This window comes from Pocillopora verrucosa, chromosome 6 (genome assembly GCF_036669915.1).
Source record: "Pocillopora verrucosa isolate sample1 chromosome 6, ASM3666991v2, whole genome shotgun sequence".
Lineage (NCBI taxonomy): Eukaryota > Metazoa > Cnidaria > Anthozoa > Scleractinia > Pocilloporidae > Pocillopora > Pocillopora verrucosa.
Window position 1 is genome coordinate 15,885,614 of NC_089317.1, and position 13,054 is coordinate 15,898,667.

The 13,054-nt window shown below is 37.6% G+C and overlaps 2 long non-coding RNA genes across 2 annotated transcripts; one reads left to right on the plus strand and one right to left on the minus strand.

Annotated features, from left to right (window-relative positions):
- Positions 1–2,523: 2,523 nt before the first annotated feature.
- On the minus strand, positions 2,524–11,213 carry LOC131770225 (uncharacterized). Its single transcript, XR_009339108.2, has 6 exons — positions 11,027–11,213; positions 9,879–9,990; positions 8,731–8,781; positions 6,892–6,940; positions 6,663–6,708; positions 2,524–5,085 (listed from the first exon to the last, which is right to left on the minus strand). It is a non-coding gene; the product is annotated as an uncharacterized lncRNA (long non-coding RNA).
- Positions 5,072–6,531, plus strand: LOC131770224 (uncharacterized). The gene is made up of 2 exons (XR_009339107.2): positions 5,072–5,491; positions 6,394–6,531. It is a non-coding gene; the product is annotated as an uncharacterized lncRNA (long non-coding RNA).
- Positions 11,214–13,054: the final 1,841 nt, after the last annotated feature.

The window sequence follows — 13,054 nt, forward strand, 5'->3', positions numbered from 1 at the left end:
TGATTCATCCAAATCGTATGAACCTTGTTTGAAACAAAACCTGTGTCTTGTACAAATTGACATGTTTTTACTTGTATAAAAAATTGTTTTGTTTCACTGTATCAGGAACTTTAGCATAAATGTTCCAAATTTGCTTTGAAAAACATCACTATAAAGTTAAGGAGGGGTGAGGGGAGAGGGCGGCGGGCGAATGAAATGAAAAGAAAGCATCTCAAGAAGATGGTCAACAACCCGTCTGCTTTTTTCGTTTTTGTTTTCTTGTATTTTTTTTCCACAAGGATATATCAGATCATGCGACGGAACATTTTAGCAAAATTCCAAAAACTATGGCTCTGATCGTTTTAAATTCTCGTTGAATAGGATAAGTTTTCAGGTTAATTAGGGTTAATACGTCGCTCAGTCATGAACAAAAAAAAGAAACGGATATCACTTTACCTTTAATGCTGCATTTGATGTCCGTGACGTTTCGTTAATATCTTTGAAACTGCTAAGAAGTTGAAACAATCTCTGACCTTTTAACAACTAGCCGCACGTACATTTACGTATGCTCCGACAAGCGGTCCTATAATGGAAAAAATTTAAACAACGTTTTCGTGCGATTTTTACATTACCTCACAGAAAAACTTCGTATGCATTTTAAAGACAAGTGAGAAACATTTGGAAAGCATGCGCAGTGCATTAGAGCCGAGACGGTAATTTGTGACCGAATTGCCTCCGAATTTTTACGCTCATGGGTACTGGAGCACCACAGATCTTATTAACATGAAACCCCCAACACAAAGTTTTTCGATTGGTCAATATGTTACATTCGCATGTTTTTCAGAGCATATAATTGGATCGGAAACATTTAAAGCGATCATCTCTTGAATCTCACAACTAACATTCCCCGCAAACATTGCTTCACTGGTAATTTAGTTCAATTGACTCTTGCGCGGAATCTCGAGCTTGCATCATATTAAGCAGATATTCTGCGCGCTTGAAATCGAATACATTTGTTGTGTCTGGGAATTTGGTTCTTGGGTTAATCATTTTGTTTTACATACAATGTCTCCTTTCTTCTCGTGGTATTGTGGCAAGTATCAAACTTAACCTTTACTGTTGTTACCGAAAACAGCCTCCTTACATATACTTAGGAACCAAAGCTTTTACCATTACCCTTGACTTTTCCTTAGTAGATCCTTGGTAGATAATTTAAATTTGCTTCTAAAATGCTCATGCAATATTTGAACGAGATGTATTTCCTTCCAAAAATAGGTTTAGAAAGTCTATTTTTGGCTGTGAAGCAAATATTTGATGACAATCATTTCAAATCTTGCTTAATACATGAACGCTCCCTTTACGAACTTAAAAACCTATAGATTATTTCCATTGTACCTTTGGGTACCATTTTTAACAATGTTTGAGTTCCGGTCAGGATCAGGAATTTGATGCAATAATCCGCGCGGAAGGCGATAAGTTTTTTTACCTCCCTTTGTTGGATTGTTACCGTCACCGTTGAAAATGAGCTATGTATCCAATTAGCGAGGAAAGATATTCAGGGTTTCAACATAATTTATCTGCAGCTTTGCATTTTCGGCGTGTTTTATGCTGGCTTCGTTTCTCCTTCCTATGTGTGTGCGTGTCATTCAAGTTTAGACGTAGTGAATGAGCAAATGAATTGGAAACGATTAAAAATTAAAAAAGGATGAACTGACAGAGTCTTGAGGAGCGTATTATGACTGTTATTGAGTTAATTGCAAGATGATGCGTCTGGAGAGGAACAACTCTTCCTCTATCCCCTCCCCCCTAAAAAATAACATTGTGATTACAACCGCTTCATTGTACCCTTCGAGAATAATGGAGATGTAACTTCCTTAATTCAATTTCTATCCTTTATGGTCTTCCATCTGTTTTGTATCCCTGTCCATTAAAACTTGTTTGACAATACGCGCAGACGTAATGTGATTAACGAGTCATTAAATTAGCCGGGCTCTATACTTAATGAGTCGCCGCCTTTGTTTTCTGCCTGATTAAGAACTTCTTGACAAAAAAAAAATAAAAGAAAAACTCAAACAAGATCGACAGATGAGAAAATGATCTCCCGAGATCGTTTGATGGCGAAAGATAAAAACAAGATCAAAGAGCTATTATTTTGCCCAGGAAGCGTGAACTGCATAAGCAAAATAATAAAATTCGTAAAGTAAACGCATGATCGCCCAATAATCTGTACTCTTACCTTCCGTGAGATTCAAATAATCGATTGGAAAGCGTCCAGTCTTTTATCACCTACACGGACGTTAATTATCCAGGATGGTTTTCTGAAAAGAATTGGCAACTGCAGACAAACAATGTATGAAAACAATTTTGTGAGACTTGCGCTCCAAAGAGCAGAAGGTTTTCCGATTTTTTTGTGCATTGCTGTGAAGGAATTACTTCAGACCCATCTCGCCGGCATTCCAGCAAGGAGTTTATTGTTAACGTAACATAATTAGAAGCGTTTGCTCACCAATCAAACGAGGAAAACACTCAAACACTCAAAACAAGTTGGTGAATGTTCATGTTTTATTATGGAAATCATCAGCATACAAAGCACTGAAAATCGTTGACTGAAAAGTGTTCTGACATTCTTAGATACCTTTACCTCTTTACAAAACGTGGTTAGGTTTTTTTCTGCTAAAAAGAGACCTACCTAGCTAACATAACTAGCTAAATAGACCTTAACAAAATTAAGAGTGAATGACTCACAATGCCATGAATATATTGGTATTATATTTGAGGTTTGCTAAGCCATGGAGATTAATGGCGTTCGCAATCTTGCCTATAGGATGAGTAAAAGCCAGGAATCAGTCGTGTAGCTCGCTAACTTGGTAACAAATATGCTCAAATAATTTTCTTTCAAATTCATGAAGATGTGTAAACAAAGTATTTACTGCCGATAAACTAGCCAGCTGAACTTTGAGCCTTAGCTTCGTTGGAACTCAACACAGATTTATCTAGAACATGGTGTTGAGCGCGACAGTGCGTCCCGTAAGTAAACTGTAGAAACTTATACCATGGAACATTAAAATCTAATTCATATTCATTCAATTTAACAAAAGTGTCCTATTGAAAGCTATGACTGCGGTTTAAAGCGCTGTCACTGGAAAACAATGCTAGCTGCACAACGCAACGTGTAATCAATGTAAGACTCAATCTGTGGTTAACTTTCATGGTATGGCAATTGTCTCCTTTGTCTTTCGAACTCTTATTGTCCAGTCTAAACTAACGATGCAACAACCAACAGTTGTTTTACAACGAAGGGAGTTAAGTTTCATTGTAGTAATGCAGTACACGTGGACCATAGACACGAACCTGTGGTGAGAAATTCCCACAAGTTCGGATCTACGGGTTCAGATGAACCGCTGGATCTTTCCGTGACTGTTCTCTTCGTTTATTTGCTTTGCTAACAAAGTGGATGCCAGCCTTTGTTAAGAAAATTAGCGTAGAAATAATAGAGACTTTGACCACGTGCGCTCAAGGCATTTTAAAATGTAATACCTGTCTTTTCACACAGTTAACCGCCTACTGCTCAAGAAAATGTTTGCTCTCTCTCGTCTCTCTCGTGTTCAACGACTGCTGTTACAAAGGTAGTCCATTTTGAAAGCTGACTTTCCTGAAAGGGTCTTCAAAGCGACATTTTAGAAAAGTCGAAAATATAATGCTACAGAAAATGTGGTCAGATAATTTCTCACTAATTCAGTGCTGTCAGTTTTAAGTTATTGCAAGACTAGACGACAAGGATATTGTTTACCGACATGCGAAACATACACATTGCCGCTTCATGAACAATAATAAGTAGTTTGCCTGCCGTTACCAATTAAAAATTATTCTTGATAGATTGATAGGCTTGACTTATTCAAGCGCATTTCCCTCGAAAAATGAGCGAGCGCGATTTCCTATTTTTCGTGAGATCTTCATAACATGCAACACGATCAAATGTCAACATGACTTAGACAGTTCAAACCCTATATACACTGTTTGGCGACTAAAGAAAAGATAGAATCATTTTAAACAATTTTTGCTTTTCTTACATGATTTTCTCTTTTTCAAAATAGTAAACCTTAATAGTTGTGTCTTCAAGGTATTGTATTGTGATATCACGACCCGTAAGGGCGAGGTTTCCGTTCCCCCAAACGCGAAAACAAGGTGGACTTCGGAACCTATGTGTTTGCTTTTGAAAAACCTACAAACCCGCTGAACTTATCAAACGAAGATCCACATCCAGAGTTCAAAATTAAGGTATATTGAAAGAAAAAAATTTTCAGCCGACACACGAAGTTGCTTTCATAATAGAGAGTTCGCTCATTAGTGTCAATTTGAACGATTATTGGGGTAGAATTATTCGTTGACTGTGGATCGATTCAGATTCCGAAAACCTTTGCTGGATTCAATAAAACTGTGATAAGAAGAATCTTGAGACAACGCACCAATAAAATGCCGGAGTAATCAGCCAGTGCCACAGACGTCCTCTTCAAGCTTGAGCATAGAGTTCCAACAGGAATGTATCGCCGAAGTGAACCAATCACTAATGTGGAATAAATATGGCTTGGTAAATATATTAAAATCGAAAAACTGACCATAGTTACATGAACAACATGAGCACTCTGCTGCAAAGATTCTTGATCTATTAACCACATTTTCCATCCTCATATCCTAAAGCTTAGAAGAAATATCTTAAACCTTCCTTATTAGGCAAAAATATTGTGACTTGAATGATTATTATGGTATCTCACAGGGGCGTTTCTCTATGTTACTTCCCACAAAATCTTCCCTTGCTGATAAATTTTCCGGTTTGAAGGGTAACCTTTTTTCAGAGTACTTTTCATTTGTGTATGGTTTAATTTTGCAAGAATTGGATATTTATACGTAACGTGCTCGGCGGTATGGAGTCTCCTTGTTCTGCAGCAACATGCAACTAAACACCGGTGGAGTTCATCGAGGAGCGTCGCAAATCTTCTGTGGGACCAAGGTTAATTGGTGAAACAAATCAAACACCATCCTTCGTTCGAAATTCTAGCATCTCTGAGCCCTGATTCAGAATCTCTTATCTAAGATCCTTCGACAACGCTGAAAACAAAAATGTCAAAAGGCAAGGTTTAGGATGCACGGGTCGTTGCATCAATTCCGCCTGAGGTTATCATGCCACAACTACCTACAACAGTTCGGGAAAAAAAACATTGAATAGTATATCAAGCCTAACTTTCCTTCCAGTGTAATCAAGCCCTAAGCATTGCTACCTGATTATTTTTCAGGGTGAAAGAAAAATTAGATTGCTGCAGTTTCTCTCTCTCGCTCTATCGAAGCCGTATAAGACGACAACATGCCTTCATCATTAAACTTGCTATAAACAGTAATGGATCAAAATTCATCAAGCTACAGCACGATTTGAAGCTCTAAGAAGACAGTTTGAAAGGCTGTTTTCTCTTAGGAAGTAGATACTTTTCGGGTCTTGGCAACTAACCGTTGAAATCAGGTGATATGAAATGTCATTTTCCCGATCGCTTATATTAATCTTGTCAATGTTCTATGGTCTTGTGAAAGATTTGCAATCCACCCTCGGTCGTAAAAATAATAATTAAATCGATATATCTTTTCTTGAATGGCTTTGTCTAAAATAGCTGTGTAGAAAGCCCCCATCGACGAAGAAATCCTAAAACATTTCCAAACGTGTTTACTCCATATCACTGAAGTACATAAGCTCCAAGGTATATATTTGTCAGAACCAGATTTCAATCATATCAGAATAGTAATTTCAAAGGAACGAAAAGAAGCAGTTAAAAGAAAACGAAACAAAAATGTTGTTTCCAGCTTGTTACTATAATGTTTCAGATGTCGTATGAAAGGAGGACTGAATTCTGAACAAGACCTCTCCTCTCCTGGGGAGATACATAGATACAATGATGATTCTAGAATTTGCAATTTCGACTTCTTGTGAAGTCGAAATTGCAAATTCTTCAAACAAAATAATACATGAAAAGAAAAATCAACATGTTCTTTCCCTCAGCTAACTATAATCCAAACAGAAATTGCAAACGATTGTCCCTCAACGACCTTAAAAATGATCTAATTGTTCAGAAAGTTCATTCAATATCAGAAACCCCATTATTCCAAGACATCATTAAAGAGTAAAACAATGTTTTCACTCACAAAAAATGATAGCTCTTTCATTCGAAGGGAAATGCGAAAAAACATCCTGTAACTTTTAAAAACATGCAAAAGAAAATGAAACACCGACATACAATAAGCTATAAGATCGTTTGATGATCATTGTTATATGTCCATTCAACAAAGGAGACAACTCTAACTTTCCTCGCATATATTGTGTTTCATGAATTTGACTCCAATAAACTATAAAAATCTCTGAATTTGTTGCAGGATGCTGTTCTTCTTCTTGGCTCACGATTGATTTTTGCGAAGTAAAAAGATCAAGCAGTGGGAGAAAGGAAAGTCTTCATCATTGCTTTGAAGTTAGCATTAGCAGTTTGCTTTGATTAAATGTCCATCTCCATTGTACCATTGAATCATGAGTGTTCTTTCGAAAAACACTAAAATATGTTTTCCCTGAGACTAATTTTCTTTTCAGTGCTATGTAAACGATCTTTCTCGAGAGAATGGCGTAAAAGGGTATTCGAAAATGAGCTCACCGTATCACCTTACTCGAAACTCGAATCACAAGTGCAATGCATGAGCCTGGAAAAAATAAATAAAGGCTTGATTTAGTCTTGGCCCCTTTGGTGCACATTAGATCGTTCTTGAAGTACATCAAAAGTTTGTTTCCTTTCTTCTTCAAAGAGGTGATATAAAGATATAAAAACATAAAATATTTAGACTCCATACTAATAAGACTTCACATCTGAGCTAAGTTATACAAACCTTAGAAAGTGATGGAAATGTCTAGCAGATCTGTCTGGAACTGTTGTACCTATTCAGAGGAGCAAATATTTCCCATAATTTTTTAACAAGCTAAAAATAATTCGCTACTTAAGAATAAGACCCGAACTAAATATATAATCTAACTGCAGAAATAGTGAATTTCTAGGAAAGGACCCTTCTTTCATTCACTGCACTCGTCAATAAAATTCTCCATTGGACTAGGCTTATGAAGAACCTAATTATGTCAGAGCTTCACCTGTAAGATTTTGTCGATTTCTAAACCGAAATAGTTACAAAAGACAAAATGGAAAAAACTTTGGGAATACAATGCCCCTATTTCGTCATTTTACCACATCTTAGAACCAGCAAAGATTCAGAGAAGTGATTCATTCAAATTGATGTCAAATGTAACTGGGTCTAATTTATCAGTCTGGAATTAGCAAGAAGTATTTAGCAGCTAACACTTTGTCTTATGACAAAAATATATCTATCAAGAACTTTTCCCAAGAGCCGCCAGTAAAAAAATGTGCTTGTAAACAAGGAAATAATACGAATGTAGTATTCATGTCTTTGAAAGTCAATACTTGCTCGAGTTAAGTACTAACCTTCACCGATGTTTTCAAACTTCTATTCAGTCTCCAAGACTTGAGTGTCAACATAAACACGATTTTTCTTGATAACTGTTCTTAGATTTCTTTTTTCACGCGATCAAAAATTAGAAAAGTAAAGATAGTGATATTTTTGGTTGTCGCGTGCGTCTGATGTCGATCTTGAACAAACAATCAGTAAATACACCGAGGATTCAACAGGCTCTTCCGAACACAACACCTCTGCAAGGAGCATCCTTTAAAATCCCCCTAAACCTATAATGTGATCAATTCACATGTCTGGGTATATAACACGAGCCCTCAGAGAAAAACCGGTTCGAAACTGCTACGTGGGTTTATCAGTTGATTGATCCAAACTCTGGGATAAACACTTACCTCGAACACAATAGTCTGGTGGCCTTGTTTTCTAAAGGCTAGAGAACTAAGACTCGACACGAACCCCTTACGATTCAGATTGTGCTCTTTCGCCGAACGTTTTGTTGAAGCATCCGATTCATTTTGCACGCGAAAACTTGCGACGCCACATGGCTTGCAACCTAAATGTGGTCTTGAAACATGCACGAGGAATGTTGACTAAAGGCGAACGAAATTTCTTAGCAAGCAATTTCAGAGATCGTAACAATTCTTTCATCAATCTAACAATAGGAGACATAATTTGGGATAGTTCTTTGCGCAAAGAAGAAGCCAAAAGACTCTTTTTGGGTAGATGGTCGAAACGCATGGCGTGAAAGCTGAGTTTTGAGTTTAACCCACATATAACGGATGTGTAACCACACTTCAGGCTCGAGAACAAACCCCGCCCCGGGTGAGCGGGGTGCTATGCAAATTACAAGAGTTCCCGGCTGTACTCAACGAACGTAAGTCAAACATGTGATTTCCTACACTAATAGAAATTTCCTCATTGTTCATTTGAAAAATGATTAAAAACACCCTGATGATGGACTGTAGCTTCCTACACAAGTTGTTGATGCTTAAGTTAGTGAATCAAGCACGCGTGTTTTTGACAGACTTGCAAAAAGTCGAATGGGTCTAAGAGCAAGACTTACTTCAGCCCTCGAGCTGACCTTAAGGATTTAGTTTCCTGAGTAAATTTGTGCCACTAAAAAGCATAAATCATTTAAGAATTAAGCAATTGGCATGGAGAATTAGTTGATCTATCTACAACTGTAATTGTAGAGACAAAAGAAATAAGGAAGGAATTATAAAAGAAAGGAAGACCATATGTAGTCACCATTGCAGTTTTCCTGATTGCTCTGTCTGTGTTCTTCTTTAAAATTTGTATCTGAAAGAAAGCAGTAAAGGTCTATGAATAAACTCAAGTTGCACACTCAGACTAAAGAACCGAGAAAAATGGAAAAAGACAGAAGTAACAATTATCCAATTTGAATTATTAGCCATTTAAGACATGAAAAAATAGGAGCAGATAGAAATTGTTGCACCACACCATTTTGCCATAACATGATCTCGCCTCTTTGTTGATAAGTGTTTCCTTTCAGTAAGGAAATGATTGCACAGTATCTGTATAAAATTACATACTGTTAACCTATTTTGTAACCACTATTTTCTTCCCAAATGATAAGATTTTGTATGTGGAAACTGCAATTTTGACAATGGAACATCTTCCCTGTCCCTCTCATGCTTCAGCTGCCTCAAATTTTGGAACGAAATGCACCGAGTTTTCGATGTCCTTGAATAAATACCAAACTGTTCCCCCCCCAAAAAAAAAGCCCTCTTTCCTGATATAGTACATAAAAATATTCAAAGTAAGTTCAGAAGAGGAACATATGAGCGTGAGTTAATAAAGTCCCTCTGATCAAACTTGAATGTTTCTGCTAACCTAATTGGCGTTTCATTTCACGAAGCTCTAACGGTTTTTCCTTCAGTTTCCTCTTTCCTCTTACTTTCGCGATAAAAAGATAAAGTGAAACTGAATGAAATTGCGACGAGTTTTACGCAAGTGTTGAAGCGAATCCGAAGTAATCTCTCATGATGACTAGTGTATGAACAGCGTCAACAGTACGCGGTCTGGAAAGCTTTGCATAAAATCTAGACAGTGCGAGACACAACAGCAAATACCTATCAGGAAACGATGAAAAAAAGATGTTTTGTCAAAGTGTCCCTCTATTTTCAAAATAATCAATGTTCAGAAAACAGTGTTTTCCTTGTCTGATGAAACGATTGTCGACGATGGATTCATGTTGTATTGAGGATGACAGTGTAGGTCGACTAAAACCAACTGAGAAAACCTCGTGTTACTCAGACAGGTCGTGTCGGTTCATTTTTGTATGCAAATCGCAATCATCTTGATAGCAACGATTTGGAAAGAGGTAAGGAAATGTTCATTGTAGAAATACTGCAATAACTACATTTGAAACTCACTAGTATAATCCCAAGGAGGATTTTAGAGCGCGTGTACACCTCGTGCTGTAGCGTGTTTAGGAATCGCCTCCACTTGCCGGCTCCCTCTGCTGCTGCTGTTCGTATTGTTTTTCTATAACACAGACAAAAATACATTAGTACATAAATTCAAAATTGAATTATCTAGCAAGAAGGCACGAAATCTTCGGTTTACAAGAAAAAAGTTGAAATACAATGAAGAAGTCACAACTCGATCAGGGCAGCGCGAATACATGTGGTATGATTCAGTCACAAATTACCACGAGTATTGACTGACTCTGGCCCTCTAAGAAAATGACAAAGCATTTTTTATGTTGTTTGTATGAGATTTAGACTTTCAGATCTTTAAAAATCCATCGCTCATTTCTTGCAAACTATCATATGATGCAATTGACAATAACTTGTGGCTTAGTCAGTCTGGCTGTTGCAAACTTACATCCGAAGTACGGCGCTTTCAGCATCTCTCAAATTTTCTCCTTCTTTAAAAACCAGTTCGCATATGTTGCCTGAATATTAACGACGCTGATCTATTTTCTAACAGACTTTTGAATACAATGGTTTTTTCTAGCTGTGAGCTGATAAGGGAATCTCACTCAGACAGCCAGGGTTCAATTTCAATGACTTTCTCCGCCAGTTAATTTAGAGACTAAAGAGGCAAGTAAGATTACATCGTTGTAATAGTTACATGCTACAAAAAACTCAGCCCATCTTCTTTTGCTTTGTTTGACAAAATCTCCAACCAAATCAATTTCCGATCGACGACCTGGTTTGCTCAACTTATCTCACCATCGCTTGTTCGTCACATTAAAGTTGTCCCGTTCTGTAATCGAAAAGAATCCCATCGGATATTTTACCTTCCTTAGGCGCAAGTGCAGAAAATGTTCTATTTGTACATTTCACTCGCTGCTTTCTCTCGAAAATCACGCAAAAGCCAGGACAATGATGCAGTTGGCCGGTCAACATTTGTGTATTCCAATGCAAAGTAAAACATATTTTGACAAAGAGATTTCTCGATATGACACACAACTTCGAGCCAGTCGGTATGTACGTCTGGTGTGAACTCTGTAGGAAATAATTGAAATGTTCATAATTAACAGCGTGAAGTTATGTAGTATGTAGAAGTTTGGTACCTTGATAAATTGTAGTTTCCATTTCTGCGCGAGGTTCGATGGTGTCACACATCGGTGGTCCAAAAAAATCGTTCTTCTCGTCCTTATGTTTTCTAGTACTCAGCGGTCGGACTAAAAACCTCACTGTCTGGGAAAGCACAATTATGCAAATTTCCGTCGGTATGCAATTCAAATATCTCCGTCTAATTATCTTGCTGTTATTACGATATCTGCCGTGCTGAAAAAAAAAAAGCCTGCTTTCTCGAAAAAGTAGCTGTTATCCAGGTGCCGGGGTTGAAAGACCCAGACAAAGAAATTTGATCGTTTTTATCGAGTTTTATTTCGGGTCTCGCATAGCGGCCAAAACTAGACGTGACGGCGAAATTGAAGAGTTTAGTTAAACAACATTGCTAAACGAAGAACAATGACATTTTATTTAGAAACAACTGGATGATTGTGACGCCAGGGTATTCAGCCAATCCATATAACCTTGATTCGTAACAGATAGGGAAATGTTAATACTTTAGAAACAATGACAGCATGTCGGTCGTTGGTCGCTGAGTTCCTGTGATGCTTAAACACAATATAACTTCCGGTGGTGGAAAGCAAACGGTACCAAAACAATAGAATTTCCAGACGAATATATTTCCCCGGTCAAAGGTATCTTTTTGTTGTGAACTGTCATCGAGTAAAGCGAAACCTATATACCTTGACGAGGTCGATTCCACTGCAGATAAGATAAGATGGTGGAAAATCAATCTTCAAGGCTTTTCATTTCATTTAATTACTGATTTCAAACGGCATTTGTTGGCGCGCGTGTTCTCTTCGCGACGCTTTCGTGACATTCTGAAAGATGACACTCTGTAGGCATTCGTTGTATGATAACGAAAACACGCCATCCCGTTTGGCATTCCAATCACGCTATTTTCTAGACATAGCGTGACGTTTGAGTGACAGTCATTACATAACAGATGTGATGGACGCGATAGAGAGCAGGTCCGTAAGGACTCTCGGCTTTGCTAAATCCTAATAAAGAATGGCCCATTCTTTAAAAAGTATTTCATTCAACACAGTTTTCTTCAATACGTGCATTGTCCTTCTTCGCCTCACTTAAGTTTTCGTTGTTATGCTAAGCAAGCTGGTTTACGATTGCAGCGGAAAAAATCAATCTCTCTCACTTTAAAATGACAATAGCATAAACTCTTTTATTCAAATTCTGCTCGCATTCTGACTTATCAGCATGGAGAAGAGACAATACAGGTGTCGAATGTATAAACAGGATTGATTTAAGCCTCAGATCGTGAGTAAACACAGGTGTCTGAAAGGGTTATTAACTTAAAGGTTTAAAACCTCCATTACATTGTAAAGAGAAGTGGTCTATCATCTGAAGAATTCGTCGAAAGGTTGGGACTTTTTAATTTGTACTCTAAAGTCCTCAGATACACAACCATGCAAGGGGTTCCGTTCTGTGCTGCCGAAAATAAACAGAATTTATACCTATAGTAACCAGACGGTTTACGAGTAGTTTGATGTTTACATACCGTTTAATACCTCTCAAAATGACGGTTTCGGAATGAGTCAAAGTGACCCAGACTAACGATCCACAAAAAATTAGTATCAATTACTTAACAATTACGATCTTTAAGTAGGCCATCGTAATTTATGCGCATGCTTTGTAAGCACCACTCTTGCGCAATGACATCAATTCAAACACCTTGCTCATTGTTACGTTCTTCATGCGACCGTTGAAATCTGATCAATATTTCTCTCTCATGGCTGCCTTAAATTCCTCTGTAAATTAGAGTCAAGATAACATCCATAAGTTGATAAATTCGTTTATAATGACTGAGATATTACGAGAGCACTGATTGGTCCAAAACCTTCTATTCATTACACCGGAAAATCCATGGAAAATTAAAGATTATTTTATAAAAGCAATAGAGCGCACTTCCTGTTGGTTTACCAGCGTGGCAACCCTCTTTGGATGTTGGGAGAACACGATAAAAAGTTGGTGAATCACGAGCCGAAGGCGTGTTTCCCCAACATTCC